This window comes from Corvus hawaiiensis, chromosome 2, assembly GCF_020740725.1.
Source record: "Corvus hawaiiensis isolate bCorHaw1 chromosome 2, bCorHaw1.pri.cur, whole genome shotgun sequence".
NCBI classification, from domain to species: Eukaryota; Metazoa; Chordata; class Aves; order Passeriformes; family Corvidae; genus Corvus; species Corvus hawaiiensis.
In genome coordinates this window covers 37780702-37804207 of record NC_063214.1, presented here as the reverse complement: position 1 = coordinate 37804207, position 23506 = coordinate 37780702, and the positions used below count along the sequence as shown (strand labels likewise).

At 39.4% G+C, this 23506-nt stretch overlaps 1 protein-coding gene across 30 annotated transcripts in view; it reads right to left on the bottom strand.

Annotated features, from left to right (window-relative positions):
- DLG2 (discs large MAGUK scaffold protein 2) overlaps nucleotides 1-23506 on the bottom strand; it is a 1000200-nt gene that overhangs the window by 113532 nt on the left and 863162 nt on the right. Inside the window, exon 1 of one of the 30 annotated variants that reach the window (XM_048294463.1) lies at nucleotides 3390-3705. The exons of the other annotated variants lie outside the window; for them this stretch is intronic. The gene's annotated coding sequence lies outside the window, so the exon portion shown is untranslated. Of the gene's footprint in view, nucleotides 1-3389; nucleotides 3706-23506 lie in introns of those variants that run through there. 30 annotated transcript variants of the gene reach the window in all.

Sequence of the window (23506 nt, the reverse complement as noted above, 5' to 3'; positions counted from 1 at the left end):
GTAAAACCTAACCAAAATCTCTTCTGCAGGATTAGACATTTACATGTATTTCACTCACAGCACAAAGAACCGACCAACATCAAAGGGCATGCTGTGTTTATGAACAAGCTCTCTCTCTGCTCCAGTTGCCAAATTTATTCCTGTAATGCACTGAGTGTTTGATAGTCCTTTAAAATGGAGTTTCTCTACCTAGTTTTCTGGATATACAAAAACCTCTACTGCTTTCCATTGACACATTGTCATCCTTTACTATGTTCTATCTCTTCCCTTCCATAAAGTTACATTGGCTATTTCCAACACTGAGGATGCTACATGTCTAACCTATCATTTCACCCATTTTTCCACTGAAGGCCCTATCCCTGAAAGCACATCATTATGATTGCCAGTGTCTGTTCAGCTTTGTTTCACACCCATATTGAATACTGAATTCAAACCTGAGAATTCTTAAAAATAGCATACAGTGTCACTTTATCAGTCTCTTCAATAAAAAGTAAGAGAGTTAATATATAGTTAATAGCTTTCAATTCTATGCATTAGATATTTCTGTGGTCAAGACTCAGTAGTATAAATGTATTGCTCTATTTAAAATCATAGTTTGTGTAGTGCTTGAAAGGGCCAAATAGAAGTGTATCAGACATACAAACTTGTGAGTTTACACGCCCCTGTTGCCATCTCCAATCACTTCTTGCACAAAGAGCACGGTCGCACAAATACACAGTCACACATTAGCTACATTTAGTGCAAACCAAAAAATAACTCTCCAAGAACAAATGCTGGCTTATCCAATAATCTATTTTGTCAAAAATGACCCCAAGCTGCCATGGGACTTCCCAGCAAACCTGAAGGTCAGTAAACAGGAGGTGTTTTAAACCAAAGAAAGAAGATTAAAAGATCAATTCTTGAGCTAAGGACTTTTATTCAAGATATTTTATCTGGGCATCTATATTTTATACAAAAGATACTGCGAACAGAGGTGCCTTGTTTGGTTTCATCTGTAACCAAAAGGCAAAAGCAGAGAAAGATTCCTCTTGGAGAGTGGATTTCTGCTACCTGAGAGTGCTATGCATCAATCCTAAAACATTACCTCTATTCAGAAATGGACAGGAAGCCAACACACTCCTGGAGTTGTGGGGCAGAGTGTTTCCGGCAGGATATAGCACTAACAACAGGGATGGCTGTTTCCCGGACCAGCCCTAAGGGCATTTAAGACACAGCACTCCATGGGGAGCACTGCTGTCACTTACTGCCAGGTGGGAGGCATGGATCACAGTACCAAACTAATATCCAGATAAAACATCTGCGTCCTCCAGATCAAGATGATGTAAAATACAATTCTTAGTCACTGTTGTTTTTCCTTCAGCATCCCTCCTGGATTATGACCACAAAGGAGCAATAGGCATGCACGCAGGATAAAATGGGATTTTTGCCACATCCTCTGGCTATTTTCCTTGGAGTGAACTTTGAGAAGCTGGTCTCATCTGTGCCCAAGCCTCCATACCACTGCGTGGAGACTGAACTAGTTGTCAGCTTAATTCATTGTGTAATAACAAATATCGAGTCTGGATCTCTGGTTCCCACAAGAGCCCATATGCCCATATCATAACTTTCTCCTTTTAGGGTTGCTTTTCCTGTCCTAATTTATACTTCCTAAGTTACAGTACATACATTTACATGGTTAATGTTCGTATTGCTGAGATTACACCATTGTGATGCATGCAATATAAATGCCTAGACAGATGGATGCAGTATCACAGATTTCTGAAAGGAGGAGAACTTGCAAAGCCAGAAGCTCACACTTCAAGAAACCCATTTGCTGGCACAGGGGTCACTGAAAATAGATCTGAATGCTTAAAAAGCAGTGCAATACTCTTAAATAAAGTACTGCTGACAAAGGTATACACTCTTTCCTAGAAATAGGCTCTAGTCTGTTAGGCTGCTAGGAAATAATCATCTCAAAAAATTCTGATTATTTCAAATTTATAATTTATAAAGATTAAGTGCAAATCTGCTTGGCAAAGGAAGTCAATAGCAAAGGCCACTTTGCCAATAGCCTTTCTCTTTAAATAAAAAGTGATACTAAAATGAGACACCTTATTTATTAAACCAGGATCAGTCCGGCAGCTTTGATGCTTCACATAAAACTCACCGAACAAATTATTTCTAAGTGAGAAGTCACAATACAAGTCTAAATCACTCCAGAGTAAACAATTTGGACTGATACCAGGTGAGAGGTCTCTGGGAGAGAGTGTCTCTCTCCAACTATTAATAATATAGCAATAAGACAACAGGTGCTGTTCTGCCAAGCTCTCTTGATATTTGGATACAACAAACTTGCTTCTCCAACCCACAGAGAACAAAAAAACAACCCCAAAGCCGGTACAACGAGACAGAAGCAAGGACTATAATACTGCTACTGATAAAAGAAAAAGTAAAATTGTTACTCGTGACCACTTGCCTCTCCTGAGGAGACATATAGGTATTGTATGGCAGTCTTAATATTTCAGTTTCATAAATTCTGCTTTTCAATTCCTTTCTGACTGAAACAACAAAAAAATTGCAGGCTTACTGATCTTTAAAGGTTACTGGCAAGACAACGTCGACATATTAATGGAGCTTGCTTGAAAAGATACAGAGGTCAAAAAGAAGCAAGTGATAATTAGAGCAAAGAATCTAAAGCTGGTGAAATTCAAAAAGTCATGCAGACACTATAGGAAATATACCTTCTCTGTCTAGCTGTGCTACAGCATGCTTCCACAGTTTGTTTCAAAGTCTCCCTTTGCCTTTCATCTTACACATATTTCAGCACTGTTGTTATGCAAGATGGGGAATCATTCATTTTAATGTGATACTAAGCATATTACCACAAAACCAGAAAGAAGCTACCGTTTTACTGATTATCTAATTAAAAAGCTCTACAATTCAAATTCTTTGCAGCCCCTCACTCCACACAAAAGATTTAATGCTGCATCTGAAAAGCCACATGTATAAAAAAGCAAAGAATTTGTAAATGCTTCTGATATTTGCTTATTCTTTTCCTTCCTCTTGTTACAAAAGCCACAGCTATCACTCTCTTTAAGCACTAATAAAAGCAATTTAACGACAGGTAGATTTGCTGGTTTGTAGCTTCTTTGAACCCCCAACACACTCACTAAAGGAAAGTAACTTTAGCTAGGAAAGAGATCCTCACAGCACGATGGTGAATAATTCATCATTGCATTTTTCTTTTCATCTCATTTTGTGCCAGTAACGTACACAACTGAAAATATTGCAAAATCTAAAAACAACCACAGACAAGGACTTCCAGCAGCAAAATACACATAAAACTAGCAGGCAGGTTTCCCCAGCTTATATAATAACAGCTTTAGCTCGACAGAACCCCCATCACTCACCGAGGACTGAATTCACTTGAACAAAAGCGGAGCCCAGTCACCAAATGCAGCTTTGCAGGACTCTCAATGCAAGATGCTCCTGTCTGCTGTTCGGTTCACACTTGCCTTTATAACTAAGCCAACCAACAACATTCAGTTGCTGAACCTGATGAATTATAAAACGGTAGCTCCCAGACTCTCATATTTTACATCACAGGGGGTGGTCATCCAGCATACACACTGCCTGTGTACATATATTCTGCTGTAACTCATCCTCATAAACACATCAGTGCTGGCAGCAGTGACAGTAATTGGTGCTCAGGATGTACAAGCACAAACCAATAGAGCACACTCCCACCTTCTGCTCTGTGCAACATCCCTACCTGTCAATCACTGCACCTTGTTAAGGTGGAATGATCAACTGCTCTTGCGGGAGAGGCAAAACTCAGAGAAGAAACCATCTACCAATACAAATTCTTCACTTAAACATTTCTTAATGCAGTAGTAAATGTAGCTGCAATGTCCTCTAGGTAACAATTTTCATGATTTTTTAAAAAGAATCTTCATAAAATCTTCCCTTCTTAAAGACACAGTTCTCGTTTGGAGACTAACACAGGGTTTGTTACTTTACTATCATGAATGGAAATTATTCAGGCAAATTCCAGGGACATTAGCACGGATAACCTAAAAGCATTACTCCAGGCAGAATGACTGTTAAAAGCAATATACTTGTTAGGTGCAATTCTGCGCCCATTTTAAAATCCTAAAAATGCTGAAAGGTTTTAAGAACATCCTCTAAATTGTAAGGATGTATTTGTAATGCTCTTCACTTCTCTAATGCTTTATTTTTCCCATATGCTTGCATAATTTTCAAAGTCAATGTAGAGGTACAAAATAACAGAATCAAACACCTAAAGCTTACTCATTAATCCAATCAATTAAACTAAACATTTTCAAATGGGATTAATTACAGCAATAACAATCACAGTTGTTGCACATGCCACAAATTAACACTCACAATCAGCCCCTAACAAGCAAAACTGGTTATGGTAATGGTGAAACACAGTCAGGGATCAGCCACTGGAAAGGGGTTTGTATGGCAATTTTTTACGAGGGAGCAGAAGTTGCTCTTTCAGAGTTGAGCTCCAGGAATTTTGTCAGTTTTACAAAACTCACGGCTATTTGTGCGAGTGCAGAGTGGGAATAAACACTTTATTCAAGAGGATTTTCTATTTCTACATCACTGGTGATGATTCTCAGAGGGTTCCACTTGGAACCTGAACACCGGATCCAGCTCCTTTCATTTCCCATGCCTGTAAAACTCCTGTAAAACAGTTTTTGGTGCCATGAAGAAATGTTGTGCTTGGGAAGGTGAGCACAGTTGTGTGCGCGGTTGTGCATTGCCTGGATGCTTTTCCACGAACAACTGGGCTGAGGAATGCAAATGAAGCCTGCGCCAGCAGCCCCAGGCAGAAACCCAACCCTTCTCACCATCTGGACCGACTGATGTGCGTCACAATGTGGGAACAGGGTGTTGTATTTCATGCACAGCAAAAGCTAGTCCTATATATATATCTATCTATCTATATCCCTTTCCTCCTGTTCTCAGCTATTTGTTCCACCCCATTCCTCATTCGTCTCTTTGTGTTCAGCACCTTTACTATCTGAGAAAAAAAATCACTCAAGGCCAGAGGCATGAACAGTGTTTCTGCATGTGCTGCTGGCTCTTACTATAGCAGCCTGTCTGAAAGAAAAGCCCTCTAGAGTTGGGTGGCAGAATGTAGAGGAGACACATCAGGATTTAATCAGAGTAACAGTTTTGATGTCTCTGTCTTTCTCAGAGGAAAGGACAGCTGAGATCCAATAATTGGATTCTCCAGCGACGCTGACCGAGAATAATCCAATATGGGCAGAAAATATTCCAAATGATAAGCCCTGGCTCATTAAGAAGCAGGGGAAAAAAAAAAAAAGTGTGTTACTGGATTTGGCTTTTAGACCCAAATTCTCTTCTCAGGGGTTTACATATTTCACGTGCATATCATGGAGGTTCCCTAAAATGTCCTGATTACAACAGTTTGTTGTCTTGTGCACTAATTAGGTTTTTTTGACCTATTTTTTATAAGAGACAGTTTCAAACCATATGTGCCAGAATGCCCTATTTTCCTTTTTGTTTTGTCTTAACCATTCAGACTCTAAGAGGCTTCCCAAGGATTGGTGTAAACATGACACTGCCTTATAACAATTTGCTGCCGCATGAATAAGACACAAGCAATGCATGGTTGAATGTCCTTGACCAACATAACACTCACACTAAAATTCAGCTCCCATTTACTGAAGAAAATGTTTGTAAAAGTGACCAATATCTCACTAATGTAAGCCACAGCAATATTTCATAGCTGTGTGTAGGTGGCATGCATAAACCACAGTCTGTGGTATTACATAAGAGCCACAGTTTTAAGAAAAATTGCTACCCTGTTTCACACTTGCAATTTTTAATTAGTTTTCCTGGCTTCCATCTTACCTTTCCATGGGTAATACAGCTGATACTGCAGTAACAGTCACCAATGTGGTGCTCTGTAAAAGTGCTACCTTCAAGGTGATTTGATACGTTCAACACACAACCCATGTCCTTGGGGCTCTGTTCTTACACTCTGATACAGAATGTGAGATTTCACATTCAAACATACTCCAGTGACAGGTGTGTGAAAATCCCATATGGCTGCCAGATTTCTTTATACCTACATATATATATATAGAGTATGTTTTTTTTAAGGCATTTGTAACAAACACATTTGGTATTGACTCTGATGTTCTTCACTTCAAGCTGCAAAATAGAAATGATCTAAAAATGAAAAAAAACCAAAAAACAACAACAACAAAAAAAAAACCCCAAAAAACCCCAACAACAACAAAAAAAAACAAACAAGAAAGAAGTGTTCCCATTTGCTGCCAAAACATTACTTCTTTCTTCCATAATCACATGGACTATATTGACTACATATCATGGATATCTCATTTGCTGTCTCTAAAGCGAGCACACAGATCACTGGGGAAAAATCAGGGCATTCAGCTGGAATAACAAGAGTAGAAGAAGCAAAGGTAAATTCAAATTAAAAAGAACTACAGGCAGGTTTGATAGCATCAAGATCACAAATTAGCTAGTACTGTTAACTCACACCTCAATGAAGAAAAACTAGATCTCCAGGATCTCCACAGCGTGGACCTGGAGTTTCTGGTGAAAAAATGTGCACCAACAGAGATAATTTCCAGGCTACACCAGATGGTATGGCTGACCAGTGCTCTGGGTCATAATCCTTGCCATGTAGCCTATGATGCCATCTTGCAAACTAAAGAGGTATTTATACAGTGTCCTGAATTTTGCAATCTTCAATTTCTTTACTGATTTTTTTTCAGACTTACACTGGATACATTTTTACCCTGGATTTACACTCTTTCATCTGATAGCCTTTTGATGGTACTGTCAGAGAGTATCTCTAAAGCAAAGAGCCCAGCAGGGTGTTGAAAAGCTCTGGGCATTTATCAGATAATATCATCCAGAAGAACAGTAATAACAAGAAGCCCAAGCTTTCCAACGATCAGGGGGTGTAAAACCACTTTGTTTCTTACAGGTGTTTTTTCTTTCATCATAGGCTCAACCCACTGCTCTGCCTCAGTCTGCATCACTTTGCAACAGCCCAGTCTATGCTGGGCCCCTAATAGGACAAACAATATCAAGGGCTGCAAGTCACTTTCCACCTTCCTCCCAGCAAAGGCCCTAATTTAGCTCTCCTTCCCTAATCCAGCTAAGCATTACCATGAAATCTGCATGAGTTTAGTTAATTCTGAGATCTACCTTTCTTCAAATCAAAATCAGCTGAGCATAATTGTAAAGGTCTTTTATTACATTTGATAAAGACCCTCCCTAGTTACAGGGAATTTCCCCACCTATACACTCTGAAGGGTAGTAGGGTGAGATAGAATCATCATTTCTTTTGAGTACAGAAATCTATCAAACTTTTAATTCCAGCTGAGACCACAGAGGATTTACAAGTTTCACAAACTACTCCATTGTCTGTGGTCTGAATCCATAATGGGATATTATGAGAATTTATCCTTTTATAAATATATGGTAAAATAGTACACATTGAGTCAGACAGATTCCATTGCTGTAACTTACATACATCCCACACTGCAAAATAAACAACAGTGACAATCTAAATTAATTTAGTTGCCACAGCAAGGCAATAGAGAAATTAATTTTCTTTCAATGTTGCACAACTGAAACTTCATGTACGAACAGTTTTTAAATCGTTTCAGTTTCCAAGATTAATCCTTGTAAGTACAAATGAATAAAAGTGTATATTTAGATTAATTAAGAAATTAGCTGGCACAGGGCTTTGAAGATGTAAAGGACTGTACAAGTGCTATTGCTCCAATAATATTTTCCTCTATTACAATACTATCCTTCCTCAAGTGACATCCTTTTTGCTACAAGTGCAGAGTGAAAGCTCAAGTACTCTTTCTGAATGAGGACTGTGTTTGAAAAAATACAGAAAAAAGAGAATTAAAAAGGATATTCAGCTAGGTCTGAATGAACAGATGCCCAAAAGAGCAATTTAAGTTGATCAAGGGCAATGACAAGAAGTTGCTTTGCTAGTTAGGAAGGCTGATCTCTCCTAATGGTGGCTTCATAGTCTTAAGAATATGAATGATCCTGTCAGTAATAAAGAAGAGCAGCTAAAAGGAAGGAAGGCCAGATGGCACTTTCCCTAGAGCCTCTGGAGAGGCTGCCTGGATTTGATTTGATTTGAAAAGCCTTTTATAGCACCCCATGAACCTGGAATAATACAGCAACCCATTAATAAGTCAGTAGATACTATAGGAAGAGTTTGAGATTTCATAAAAATGTTGTTTTTCTGTATGGCTTAGGTTAGTTCAGCTAGTTAAAAGAACTGAGAGACTTGGAGGATGTAGTTCAGAATCCAGAACTAGTTTGTGGTTCTTGTTTTGTTTTCTTATCTTGACTTTCATTTTCCATTGAACGTTGTGTTTCCTTTTGCTGTTCCCTTTTAAATGAGTTAAATTTGTCTGAAGGTTGATACTCAAATCCAAAACAAATCATAAAGTACTTAATAGCTCTATGAGGTGTAAAAGTAGATAAAGTTCACTACCTGTTAGCTAGAAGTTTAAACGTAGTAGAAAACCAGACAAGCATCTTTTACACATCTTCTACACAAACAGAAGGTCCCACAGTCAACTCCTTGTAAGCCTGATGCAGGAAGCAAACGAGTTAACAGCTTTGAATGGCAAAGAATGGTGGAGCCATGAAGATCCTCCCTGGATTCGCAGTTTAACTTTGCGTGCACCCTGTGGTGGGAGGAGTAGGTGGCTGATTTGGGAAGAAGTACAGCACAGGAATGATACACTTGACTCCTCTGAGGATGGTGATGAAAATCTGTCAGCTTGGCATAGTCCTTCACGTTACCTACAGCAAGTACTGACACATGGAGAAAGCAACAGCTCTACAGACATCACAGTAAAAATCACAGAATGCAGATGGGAAAGGCCTTTAAGATCATTGAATCGAACCATTGACGCAACACTGCTGAGTCCACCATCAAACCATATCCCTCAGCACCACATCTACATGCTTTTTGAACCGTTCCAGGGACCATTTCCCTGGGCAGCCTGTTCCAATGCCCGATCACATTTAGCAAAAAATTTTTTCCTATCTAATCTACCTTCCCCTGATGCAACTTGAGGCCATTTCCTCTTGTCCTATCACTTGTTACATGGAAGAAGAGACTGACCCCCACCTGACTGCACCCTCTTTCTTTTCTGGTAGCTGTAGAGAGCACAGCATAAGAGGCAGAGTGTTTGTGGTGAAGGAAGCAGACAGCTGTTTTGCTGAAGAGTCCTGCGGCAGTACTGCAAGGAATTATCCATGGAAAGGGAAACAAACACACAAAACAGTCTTCATGATGAAACAGTGAAATTGAGGCCTGCATTTGTGGTAGATGCAAAAAATAAGCAGCATCGCCTGAGGACGCCTTCTGCACTGATTGTGACAAAGAGCTAGCACAGGAATCAGTACGCACGCACACTCTCAGATTAAGTTTTCCCCTCCTACAGTTTTCTTTCAGGAAAGAAAATCTGAAGCCTGGATGACTAACTACAATGCAGATGGCAGAGCAGTGTAGAGATACAAGCTCCAAATGAACTAGCTTAGATGACACCACGAGTGAATTTAACCTACTCATACTGAACTCCATGGTTATGCTGTTCCTGGAGCCTGAACAAGCAAAGCAGTTTAGGATTCAGACAAGCCAAAGAAGGACAGCAGGTGATACTCAAGCTAGATCTGTGCCAGCACTCTTGCAAATTTACTTCTGCAGTTTTTGCCATTACTTGTGAATGTGCCAAGAAAGTACCTCCCAGCAAGAAATAATACATGGAATTACAGCAGCATCAGAGCAAAGTATTGCTCTGAAAACAAGGAAGAAATAACTCTTTTTTAGGATATGGAAAACCCTCTTTCAGCTCAGCAGGAATCATCTGTAGCCTTGCATGGTTCACAAGACTGCTGAAACTGCAGATTTACTGTCTTGGCTCTAATGTCAGGACAATTAATTCAGCGCTCACCAGAAACCCTTTTGGGTAGCTAGGGGTGATGGATCCCTGGTGAACTTGCTTTGAGGGGATTGTCATGCTCAGCGTATTCCTGCACTGTCTGGGCACTCTGAAGGTGTGAATGGCAATGACACTTCTTCTACAGGTCAGCAGAAACCATGAGCAGGGAAATGTCTGCCATTCCATCACATTTACACCTGGTAACTAGCTTCCACAGAGTCTGAGCTCAGCTGGGCACTTGAGGACAAGCCACCCTTTGGTGAGGATCCTGTCCAAAGGGATGCAAGAACCAGGACACTGATTAGATGCTCTGTTCTTGAACTACTTATAGCTTGAGGATTAATTAGGAGTGGGAAAATGCTCTAAGACCTTTAACTGAAGAACTGAAGAATTAAAGGAGTTGAAATATAAATACTTATTCTCACTACAGTATCAGAATCTCTGATTGAGACCCTACAGAAATAACTCGAGCTATGTAGATACAACAAGAACATTCGGTTAAGATTTTGTAAATGACAAAATGGGATTTATCTGGGAATGATGAGCAACTGAACAGAGAGGTGGTACATGTTGAGGCTGAGGATGTGCAGCTTTCAGCCCTTGAATTTGTAGCTGTCTGCTCCTGTGCTCTCTCTACTCCTGTGCTCTGGCCAACTTTCTGCTAGGTAACACCAGAACTGTAAATATAGCATATGGAAAATAAAGGCTAAAGATAGAAGTTAAGAGCAGCAGTGGGTTAAGCAGAAGTTAAGATTGCCTTCTCTTGCTTGTGCTTGCAACTCAACTGCTATTTTAGCAGAGCGCCTTGCAAAAGGAAAGCAGGAGCAAATGGCAGTAGCTGGGAACTTGGGACATTTGCTGTAAGAATTTTGTGTGTCCTGGATGGACGCTGTTTCTGTGACTCACTTTCTCAGCTCAACACGGCTCCATGCAGGTACTGTGAAGATACACTAAAAATAATGATGTATTTAAACATTTATGCTGCAGGCCACCTAAGCACCTTCAAAGAAAATAGTTCTGCAAGAGTTGGAGAGTCCAAGCAATGATTTTTTCCAGTCTTTTTTTTTCCTGCTTTTACCCACAACTAGAAAAAAATAAATATACTGGCCCTCTCAATGTTAATATTGCACAGCAGACAGAAATATGTGCCAGTCTGAGGGATACACGAGGAAACAACATAAAAGTACTGCTGCTGAGCAGGGATACAAATTAAAGGAACTTTTGCAGCTCCACTACTCAGAGAACACATTGTTAAAATGTGATTTGGGGGCAGAATAATCATACTCGAATGAGAACAATAAAAACAAAATGATCCTGAGGTGAAAATGTTGAAAGTGGACAACCCGTACTGCTTTGTGCTGGTACCGAACAAGGACTTCAATAAAAATGTATAAAAATGCACTAAGATGATGAAAATGGGCTACTTTTGAAGGAAACAATATGACCCTTACAAAGAAAATCTTGTGTACAATACACCATAAAAGGACAGAGCAGTTAGGAAGATGACTCCCTATGGAGACTGTAGACAGCTTCATATCTTAATAGATGAGATGTGTCTTGGCAATGCATGACCGTATGGATATCCTGGTATTCTGTTAGAGAGTAATAAAAACTATGAAAGTATCATCAGAGTTCTGGGCATGCAAAAATTAGTTAGCCTGCACAGAAATTTATGAGGGGAAATAAAATCCTTTTGTTTTCTACCAGTAGATTTAATTACTTTACTTCCCGGTAAGCATCTCATTGGACTACTGTACTGCAGCCCTTTCCTGCTGAAATAACAGGGAATTTTAGGAGGATGAAAAATGAAAATCCTATGTGCATATTTCAACTACACTACCTATATCCTAATACAAAGAAGAGACTAGTAGGTAAAGCCTTTCTGAGTATGATCAGCCAGCAAAGCAGAGCAAATAATTTGTAGTGAATATATGGTTTCTTCTCTGTTATTTTAAATTTTTTTAATGGTTTTGGGTTTTTTTTGGCTGTTTTCACAAATTAATGATCACATGGGAGTTAGTAGATGCCCTCTGCCTGTATATGATTTACGAACATTATGTTGACAGTATTTACAGTATGAATTTTGCATAACCATATACTATTTCTTCATTTCCTGGCTGGTGAGGTGTAAATATTAGCACTACATTTCTTGCTCAAATATTCCTATGAAATATATTAATTACAAAAATGTTAATAACAGTAAGTTCATCCAGACATTTGATGGAAATTAAATGCAAATGATTACAACCCTAGATGAATTGTTCAATTATATATGCATGCTTCTTGTACAATTGCTGAACTATGTGTTTGGCTTTTCTCAGAAACCTAAAGAGACATAAATTTGAAAGTCATATCATAATTAACATTTTTCCTCCTGTAACATAATTTCTATACCCATATTATATAGGATGAAGAATGGAGTTTTATATCCTGCTTGATTTGCAATTCGTTTTCAAGTATCTGGTTTTAAACTACAAACTTCTTGACTTAAGAAGGCTTGTAGAAAGCTATGGAAAAATCAGTTAAATATATGAAATCAATATATGTCAGAATTTAACATGTTAATATTAATGGAGTTACTTCAGGGTCTTTCTTTGAATGAAACTACCAGAAATTCAGGCCTATTTTTTTTCTTTTTTTTCTTTTTATCTGGAAGAATTAAATCCACTTGGGATCCTAATATGCATTAATTTAACACAGTGCTCCCTTCAAATGATTGATTTCCTTTACCTTCTCTTTTACACCTGGTGAATAAATTTAACAGCTTCCTGTGGGCATGAAACATCAACTGGCATTAGACTGGATATTGCAGCCAGAAATTATTTTTAACCTTTCCAACCAAACCAAAATCCTCTTATTTCTTCTCATGTAATAGTAGTTATAAAAAGGACATAGCCTATGTTCAGTGCATTAAAATTTAAGAGTATATGCTATAAAGAGAAATGACAGAGGGACAAGCCATTTAAAAACTCAGATTTGTCCTTAATATTGTACTCAGGAAGCAAAATGCCATTATATGGTATATAATCACCAAGCACAGAAACTGACAGCTGAGAAAATAGAGTTTTGAAAAGCTATTCCTTTTTTTGAAGTAATCTTACTGGAAGTGTCCATATTACTTTATCTACGTGATAAACACTATGACTGCTGAAATCTAAATAATGTTTCAAATTATTTTCTACATCTGAGAACTCTTTAATTACACTTGAAAGGCAACCTGCTATGTGAAGGCATGTCCTATACTGAACATTATTAGAATTAGAATAATTTTACAGTCCACTTGGTAAATCCAGATGGAACTTGATGAAAGACTCATGGATCTAATCCTTCCAAGAGGTTCTTCACCTCTGCAACTTTATGCTAACACATGAGGGGAGAAAAATGACATGATTATTATGCTTATAGTTCCAACAGCCTGGGAGGGAGCTCACCATGTTGCTTAATATCAAAAGACAAAACTCTTGTAACAGTGCTGCCTAAAGATTCTAGGTATCAACCAGGAGAACAGAGCTGCCAGGAACCAGAAACTCACCGGGATTATCCTGGCACTTTGGCAAAATCATAATATCCTAACAAAACATACCCTACCAAAATGTACTCTACCAAAACGTTTCCCCTCTACTCTTAGCATGAAGGACAAATAAGTAGAGCAGGTGTTCATTTCTTTGTTAGCGTTTTCCCCTCTACCACATGGAAACAGTGCCTGTTGATAATACCTAGATGCAGCATTGTCAGTGAACAGTTTCTCCTATTACATGACAAGTATTCTATCTAAAATCAACAAATATTTTAACAATGGAGTACATGTGACAAAGTCCCACAGTTAATCTTTCATCATTTCTTTTTTGCTCATTTTGTCTTGATTTCTCTGGTTTAACATACAAATGCTACTGGAAGAGAGAAAAAAACCAAACCAAAATAGATTATCCCAGATTTGGGGCTTTAGAATGGGATGAGGAATATTCAGCACGGTTCCTCAGCTATTTTAGTCCAGGTATCTATACAAATCCTAACCATCTTGGCAAACAAATCCACCTCAATTGCATATGTATCAGGAAGGAATAGAATCAACAGGCAATCTCTCAATATATTTTATGCAAGCTTTCTCTCTCCCTCTCTCACTTTTTGGTCTCCTTTGCCATCATCATTAAAAATGAACTCTTCTTACAGGAAACATGGGAATTATCTGATTGCTCTGCTGCTTCTAATCTTCTCAGCCTAGCAAAGGGATGTTGTGCTTCAGGAAAGGCACCACAAACAGTTCTGCTGATAAAGTGCTCTGGAAGTGCAGAAGAGCAATTCCCAGAAGCTAAATGGACTGCTGTATGCCTGCATGAGCATCCATAGGGGTTATTCATGGCAAGTCTGTCCAATGTAGAAGCACAGGAACAATTAGAAAATGCAGCTAATTTCCTAAGAACTGTTCTCAAAAGCACATTAGCACTGGGAAGAAAGGTGGATTTTAGGTCAAAAAGTGCCATTTGTTCCCTTGGCTTCATTCACCTGGTTTTATCTTCCCATAGTTCATGAAACTGATTGATTGCATATATTAAAGCTGCAAAAATATGCATTAATTAAAACAAATAGAACCCTGTGAAGATTTATGAAAATTGGTACATTGGGTGTGATGCCATGACGATTTTTTTCCTTTTCTTTTATACCCTTTTATACCTTTTTACAACTTCTGTATTCTTAGTGCTTTTTGCCTACATTCTTGGACTTGTTTGTCAAGCTGAGAGACTAAACATTTTAGAAGCTTCGTAGTTAGGGATCAGTGTGCCCAGACCCCGAGGTCCTCTCCAGAACACATTCTGTAAACCAAGACAGAACCATCCAGGGGAAGGCTCCTTGGAGAGGGAGGGCTCATTTGAGCCTCTCATTGGGGAATCTTTGACAGATATGCTAATTAGTAAGACCTATAATGTTATACCAGATCTTTTGGGGGCGGGCACCGTGGTGTGCATGGAGGTGCATTCAACCTAGATGTAGCGCACCTAAGGATCCTTAAAATAATTACCAAAGTAAAATCCCTTTTCCTCTTCTAACTGTGTTTGACTCCTAATTTTAAGACCAAGAAAAGGCATCAGGTGGCATTCAATCAATAATAAATAGGCGAATTAGGGGTGACCCTCAAGTTTCTGGCAGGCTGCCAGTGTAGGAGCTGGAAAGACTGGATGGTGCCAACAAGTAGCTCAGCACACAGCAGCACTGAGCTGCCTGGAGATGTCAAAGTGAGCATTTGTTCTGGTGCTCTGACATTCAGACTGCTGGGGAAAAAAGTACTTAAAAAAAACTTTATACCCCATGTTCATGTTTTGCACTTCTTGAAGCTCTAATGATACAGGGGTGCCCTTGGGCCCCTCATCAGCTCTGCTTTCAGAAGCTGCTGACACTGCCAGCGATGGCATGACCCCAGTGACACAGGACCCTGGGCTGCCCAGAGCGGTGAACTGCATCTGAAAGATTTCTGGACTCAGAAAATGGAGGTTTTATTAGAAACCTGACATTTTTAATTAGAGAGACCTCAAAGGCTACGTTTGTAATTAGTAACTCAGATGTTTCCAAGATGATTCCCATGACCTGAGGCAGCTTGGAGCGCCTCATGTCTGGCCCACATATCTGTCCCACTGTCCCAAAGTTTAACCTGGCTCCTGGGGCTGGTCTTCTACCTGAGCTGGCTTCCAAATCATGTAGTGCTGGGCCAAAATGTGCCAGGGAACCTGCTAACAACTTAACAGCAAGGGCAAAAATATTCCTGTTTGGGAATACTGCCACACATTGTTTACTAGCATACAGGACACCTAAGTGATTATTTTAAATCAGAGAGAGATTATGCAGGATTATGCAGGGATTATACGCACTTTTCTTCTGGCAGATCATGGCTCCATGGGATGAGAGGCTCCACACTTCCAGCCATTGCTGTTTCTAACTCAGGGACTCGCTAAGGAGCAACAGACCCCACATCAGCCCTCCTGTTCCCTCCTTCCTGTTCTCTCAGAAATTCTTACAGCCTGGACATGAGCTGCAAGTTCCCATCTTCCTCCTGTGATCCTTTCACCTCTCAGACCTTGAAGTTTCTTCTAGCTTTTAGCACCTTCTCTGCTCCAGAACCTGCAGGAGCTTCCTCCATCCTACCCCAGGGACACCATCTGGCCCAGCCTTTTTAAGGAACTGAAGACAACAGTGAAAAATTAGTAACCCCCCAAATATTGTCTGCCACATCCAGGACTAATTTTAGGCCTCTTAAAATCTCAGAATTGAAACAGAACAAACTCATTTTCTATGATCTTGTTTTCAGAAAGCTCTAATTTTCTATCTGAATCAACGTGACATTTGTTTCTTCAAAATTGTCCTCTCTCTGTACCCAGAATAGGACAGTCATCAACCTCTTAGTCCTCTCGAAAATCTAAACCACATTTTAGCACTTCCACAAACACAGTCCCTGTAAGGACAGTAACTGCAACACACACTTTACACCCATGGATTAAGTAATCACACATGTCAGGCAGGTAGCTAAGGGCTTGCCCAGGGACACTCTCCCAAACCAGGGCCCATAGACATGGCTATTTAGCTTTTCCCTGTTAGTCGGTGTTGATTGAATTCTGTTTTTGTTTACACACTGACATCCTCTCCTGGGCTGCATGCCCCTAACAGAAGGCACAATCTCCACGCTGAGCTCCTCAGCTTGTCACATTATTTTGTATCACTGATCAGCATCCCAGGCATCTAGGTAAATGTTGAGAGAGTGCTTAAAATATAATTATTATTGTATTTCCTGGAAGCTGTGGTGAAAATGCAGTTACCTTTTACTTTCAAGTGAAAAATACTATTTTTTGTTAGCTACACGTTTGTTCATGCAAGCCTCTGGGCAAAATTTGCCACTCAGACATTCCAAGACAGAGAAACAGGAGTCTTTTGCGAAGGTTTTATGGGTTCAGCTGAGGAACTAATTTTGCCTCTGCCCTTACATACAATTTGTTGGGGTTTTTTTTCCATAAAGCCATTGACGTGAAAACTACAGCGGAACTTGCCTCCAGAGGAAGAAAACAGAAAAATGCCAGGCACCTTCACTATATGAAAAAATGTCACCAAAAATGGCACTTTTGATGCAAACAAATTTCACCAGGGACTCTCTCTTAACACTGGGATCACAACTACACTGGAGCCCACCGTTTGCACCTACAGTTCTTATGCATGTGGCTGAAAAGTTGGCTAAGCCTTCACATAACACATGGATCCTCCAGCTGGCTGCTCTGCCACCACAGACCCTAATGTTCAATCTTTAGCGGCGACAGATATGGCTCCAGAAAAGGGCAAGATAGGCTCATAGGAACATTTCCTGGGAAGTGTTTAAAAGGTGTGGGGATGTAGCACGTGTGGACATGTTTCAGTGGTGAATATGACAGTGCTGGGTTAAGGGTTGGATTTGATGATTTCCAAGGTCTTTTGCAAAAGCCTTAATGATTCTATGATTCAATGAAAAGTTCTTCCTGGTTCCAAGGGCAAAAAAGCTCTGAGCAATGGTGTAGATCCATCATTAGGTGAAGATAATAATAAAATTCTTAATAGTGTTGCAGAACATAGGGAACTATTCACAAAATACTTCTATTCAGCTTTCGGAAAGAAATAGGATGATTCACATTTCTTACATGGAAGGGATGAAATACCTGTCTGTAACTAGTACAGTGCTCATGAAAAACAAAGTGGAAACTAAACATTATTAACTGGGAATAGAAGATTGTACATAAAGAGACATGATGAATCAATGTCTAAGAGCTCTTGAAGTGACAGATGAGGATACATCTGTTTTAAAAATTTTCCTCCTTTGTGCACCTTGAACTGTGGAGAAACTCCATCCAGCTGAAAGAATTGTGATGCAGATGGACAGAAAATATGCCTGGGTAAGCACAAAGGACTCAGTCTAATACCAGCGCAATAAAGGTAATTTTTAAAAAAGGAAAGAGATGGGAATGTAATACCATTGATATGATTTTATTGAAAATATGCCTCCTCAAAAAAAGCCTCAGTCCTGACTGTAAAAAGAGGACCAATTAAAAATACACTTTAAGTGTAAAAGTGTTCTGTGAAGTTTCCAAATGAACACTACAGGCTAGGTAGTGTTCCATACAGTATTTGTAAAGCCCATATTAAGTAACAAGGAAATGGTTTGTGTCTCAAAATGTTATTTAAAAGCACAACATGATTCATGAATGAAGATATTTTCAGTGGGGTTTCAAGTGGGTAAGTCCAAACCCACACATTTTCCGGCATTTTCATCAATGCCTTTGAAAGCTAAGCCTCTTAAGGAGTAGAACAAAGACTGTTAGAAAAGGTAACATAAATCAGAGGACATAAGCCCTGTTTTATGATGTCATTAATTTACTAAGTCCTAGATGAATGAAATTTGTCTGAATATAACCAACGAATACAAAAAAAAAAAATATATATATATATAAAGAAACAAGAAACAAAAGCTGTTGCTGTTGATGCTTGAAAAGAGAGAATTTGCAGTAAAAACGGCTGGGAAATTCATTTGGGTTTGGTGTGCTTAGACTAAGCAGAATTGGAATTGAGGAAACTGGTATGAAAACATTGAAAGAAATTTTGTTGTCCAAAAATGATGGTGAAATAATGGGGCAAAAGCCAAAACAGCCCCTAAGAAAGACAGCTGAGGAGTGGAAGAAATTGTTATATAAAGGTTTGGCAAAGAGAAAATAGGGAAGTTGCAATGTAGAGCCACTTTCATGGGACAAAATATTAGATACTTAATGACCTTCATTTAGGAAGGCATGAAAATAAGAGATTAGGAGTTGAAAGACAGAAAAATCCACATGGGAAATAATGCACGTACTTTAATATGTATTAAAATGAATAACCATTGGAATAAATTAGCACATGAATTGCTGAATCTTTAAGGTCCCTTTTAACCCAAACCATTGTAGGACTCTATGGTCACATTTTTATGATTTGAAAAGCTTTGTGACCTATTCCTCCTCTAGATTTTTACATCTGTGGAAATATATTTGGTGCAGCTCTATTCTGACATTAGAGAAGTTCATCAAATATGGGTTTTATTTAAATGTTTGTGGATTTTTTCCACATTTAAACAGTGATAGTGTCTCAAAAGCAGCATTTTGGTTAAAAAAAAGACTCCCTTAAAATATGCTTAAAAATCTCTTACATTCAATGAAACTAATCTAAATTGTAAGCAATTCTATACAAAAAAGCAAAAAATATCCATGCATATTAGAACCTCTGAAATACATGAAAGTGTAATAAAGCACCCAGGTGCTTCCCAGCATAATGGTGCACTGGGTGAGCTCTTCATCCTTCCCAGGCACAAGCTCTGTCCTGTTTCCTGTGTCATTCCTAGTCCTCTTTTCACCTCTGTACCTTAGCAAGTATAGCTTAATCCTTAATCCTCCAAAGCATGCTGGGATTGTGAAATTAAATGCATTTGAGATCTCTAGATGCTTTTATGAACTAATTAATGAAACTTTAAGGAAGAGAAGAGCCGACAGCAGAAATGTGGTTTGTTCCTTGCTACAGTAAGGTTTGCAATAAAAGAAGCAGTCAGATGGAACAAAGATGTTCCCCTGTAACCAAGCAATGCACATCTCTTCTGTCATCTACCATCAGCAATAATTCACATCAGAGCTCCACAGGGCTGCAGGATTAACATAGGCTGGCAGAGTTGTCCCTCTCCCAGGAAAGCGAGTTGGATACTCGGCACAGCAGGAGATCTGCCTTAGCATTTGTAGCTTACTTTGAATAACCCTGTTGTAGGCCTTCATGCAGAAGGACAGGCTGAGACACTTGGGTTTGTTCAGCCATAAGACCAAAACTCAAAAGGGGATCTTGTTGCCGTCTGCAGCTATCTAATGGGAAGGTCTAGAGAAGTTGCGGAGAGAACATTCTCAGAGGTGCACAGGGAAAGGATGAGAGGCAAAAACCGGAAGTTCCAGCAAGAGCAAATCCTGACTAAACCCTGGAGTGAAAAAAAATCACCATGAGCATGATAAAATACTGGAGCATGTTGCTCAGACAGGCTATGGATCTCCATCCTTGGAGATATGAAGAACTTGACTGAGCCCCTGAGTAGCCTGGATCAGTTGACCAGCCTTTAAGAAGACCATTGGAATGGATGGTCTTCACAGGTCCCTTCCAACCTGAATCACTCTGTGTTTCCATGTAATTCATGGATAGTTTTCAGAGCATTCCCTATTGGCATGACTCTGCTCTTGTTAACACCAGGTTATTGAATGCTTTGGGAAAACTCTATTGCCCAGCATCAGTAATATAGGACCTTTAAGGAGCTAACTTCATCACACCATTTTTTTCTTTGTGCTTCAATAAGGTATTTATATATACTTTTCCTTCTGCTTATGTCAAGATTTTCACCTAGAGACAATTATTTTCACAGTATGTAATTGTGATATCAAGAGGTTGACATTGAACCTTTCAAAAGAGGCCCTGTCTCTCACTGACATGATTTCAGAGACCTGCTCCCCTGTACTACAACAAACATAAATTCATCATGTTTTAAAAAGATTGTTAGGCTTTAATTTTGCTCTTTGATCACAACTTCACTCAGGTTCTGATCACCTAGGAAGATGTAACAGCTCAGAAGACCCAAGATCACATTTGCACCTCTTAAGGAAGGACAGTCCTTCCCCTTGGTAATCTGACAAGCCACTAACACACCAGAATTTGGTGCAAGTGAAACGGCTCGAAGTATTTTCTGCCCCTCTTCTCCATAACTTCGAGGATTAAAAAAAAAAGACAATTCTTGTATTGTTTGAGCTAACTTGAAAGGCATCATTTCCTTTCGTGAGAGGAAAAAAAACCAAACAAAAACCAGAAAGAAAGAAAGAAAGAAAGAAAGAAAGAAGGAAGGAAAGAAAATGGAGGGCATTCATAGAATCATAGAATGGTTTGGGTTGGAAGGGACCTTAAATTTCCTCTAGTTCAAACTCTACTGCCATGGGCAGGAGACAAGGTTGCTCAGGGCCCCATCCAACCTGGTCTTGAACACTTCCAGGGATGGGGCATGCACAGATTCTCTGGGCAACCTGTTCTAGTGCCTCACCACCCTCACAGTAAAGAATGTCTTCCTTATATCTAATCTAAACTTGCCCTCACTCTGTTTAGAGTCATTATCCCTTTTCCTGTCACTACATGTCCCTATAAAAAGTTGCTCTCCAGCTTTCTTGTGGCCCCTTTAGGTACAAGAAGGCTGCTTTGATGCCTCCCTGAAGCCTTCTCTTCTCCAGGATGAACAACCCCAGCTCTCTCAGCCTCTCTTCATAGGAGAGGATCTCCAGCTACCTGTTCCTCCTCATGGCCTCCTCTGGCCCCCCTCCAACAGGTCCACATCTTTCTTGTGCTGGGGACCCCAGAGTTGGGCACAGTACTCAAGGTAGGGTCTCATGACAGCAGAGCAGAGGGGCAGAATCCACTTCCTCACCCTGCTGCCCACCCTGCTTTGGGTGCAGCTCAGGATGAGGTTAGGTCTCTGGGCTGCAAGTGCACACTGCCGGGTCATGTTGAGCTTCTCAGCAATCAAAAAGTCCAGCTCATCAGAGCTGCTCTCAATCCACTCTCTGCCCAGCCTGTACTTGAGCTTGTAATTGCAAAACAACATGTTTTCATTGCTGTAATCAAATCCTGTACTAAATCATATACAAATCCAGAAAGTCTCAGAAAAATATAATACAACTAGAAGCCAGATGCTTTTTTTCTTGTGGGAAGGATTTTTACTAAACTGAGTAAACACAAAATATGCAATCTTTAAAAAACAAATATGTATCTCATTTAAAAATTAGCTTATAGTTATAGTTACATGTAGAAATATCTCCAGGTTTTCACTCTTTATAAACCTCCTAATCCTGAAGAAAAGAGATGAAGTTTTTCCTCACTGTACACCTCCACATTTTGAAAATCAAGTACAAGCTGCTAAGTGTGTACAGTCAGTTCCGAAAGTTGAACAAATGGTAACGACCTCCACTTCTCATTTACTGATCACAGTAACCACCACTAATTTCTGGGAAATCACAGGATGCCAAACACTGCTTGTTTAAGTCTTTAAATGATCACCAGTCAAATGTCTCAAAAAAAGCTCATTATGCCTCTAAAGTGTAGTAGTCTGGAAAGATGATGACCAGCCCAGAGATGTAAGAGCTCAAATTACTCACGTTTATTTCTGATTTGCATAAGCACGAACATTTGCAGTTCCTGGACCTGCAAATATTCACAATCAACAAACATTAGTTGCAAATATGAAAGTTAGTATGGCTGGAAATACATCAATATAACTCCTACCATGCACACAAGAGCTGAACCCCATTTTGGTAGGTCAGCCAGCGGCTAAGGAATGAATTCCCAACAGAACTGAGGTAGTCACACACCTTGCCAGATTTGCTTTTAAACATAGTTTTTCATCTTACTTTAAATAATATGAGTATGTAGTAATATGCATGTACAGATAACTTTAAAAATCCAAGTGAAACACTTCCCTGCCCACACTGTTTTCCTTCCAAAGGTAAGGTGAGAAGAACTGTTGCTGGCATATGTTTGCTACAGTAATTAATGCATAAAAGTGGTGACAAAAAAATCACTACTTTAAGGCTATGTAAAATCAATAGCCCTCTTTCAGAAGCTTTCTGCTTTGCCTGGTGTTTGGATCCATGATGTCATACAATCCATGTCTCTGGTAAAGGAGACAAGCTCTGTGCTCAAGGTCAGGCTGGATGGGGCTCTGAGCACTCTGGTCTAGTGGAAGATGTCCCTGCCCATGGCAGTGGGATGGAACTAGATGGCCTATAGGGTCCCTTCTAATCCCAACCATTCTATGATCTCTATGATTATTTTCTGTAAGTTTTATACAACTGAATATTCATATTCAACCTTAACCAGCACATGCAAGAAGGAGTAATTTTTTTTCTAAATAGGATTCTGAGAGAACTTTTCTTACAACTATTGTCCGATAAACACTTGACTTCTGGACAGAGCAGTTGACGGCATAGTCTGAGCAGCACCACTTCTGCTAAAGCTTAGGGAAAAATGTTTTCAGAATTGCTGCTGCCACAATAGCATTTTTGATAGAATAGATCAAACAGAAGAAAGACACAAGTCAATTCACAACAGAGGCAGGGCAACTTCTCATCTGCCTGAACACATCATGTATACAACACTGTAAATTATGAGCATTTTCTCTTTTTTTATTTTTTAATTCTCTAGAAAGTCAGTTCACCACCACAAAATGACAAAATGAGCTCTTGATGGGAACTGCAGGGAGAAGACAGCAGCTGCTTGATAACATAAGAACAGAAAAGAAATTATGAATCCAGCTTTGTAAAACAGTCTAGCAGCTCTATGGCCCAGCCACAACCTGAGACAAGTCTGGCATAAAAGATTAGGAGAAACTTTTAAAAAATCATGAATCACCTTTACTCTTAAAGTTCGAAAAGTAGTCAGAGTCTAAAGATGCAAGGAACCAGTCAGGTTTG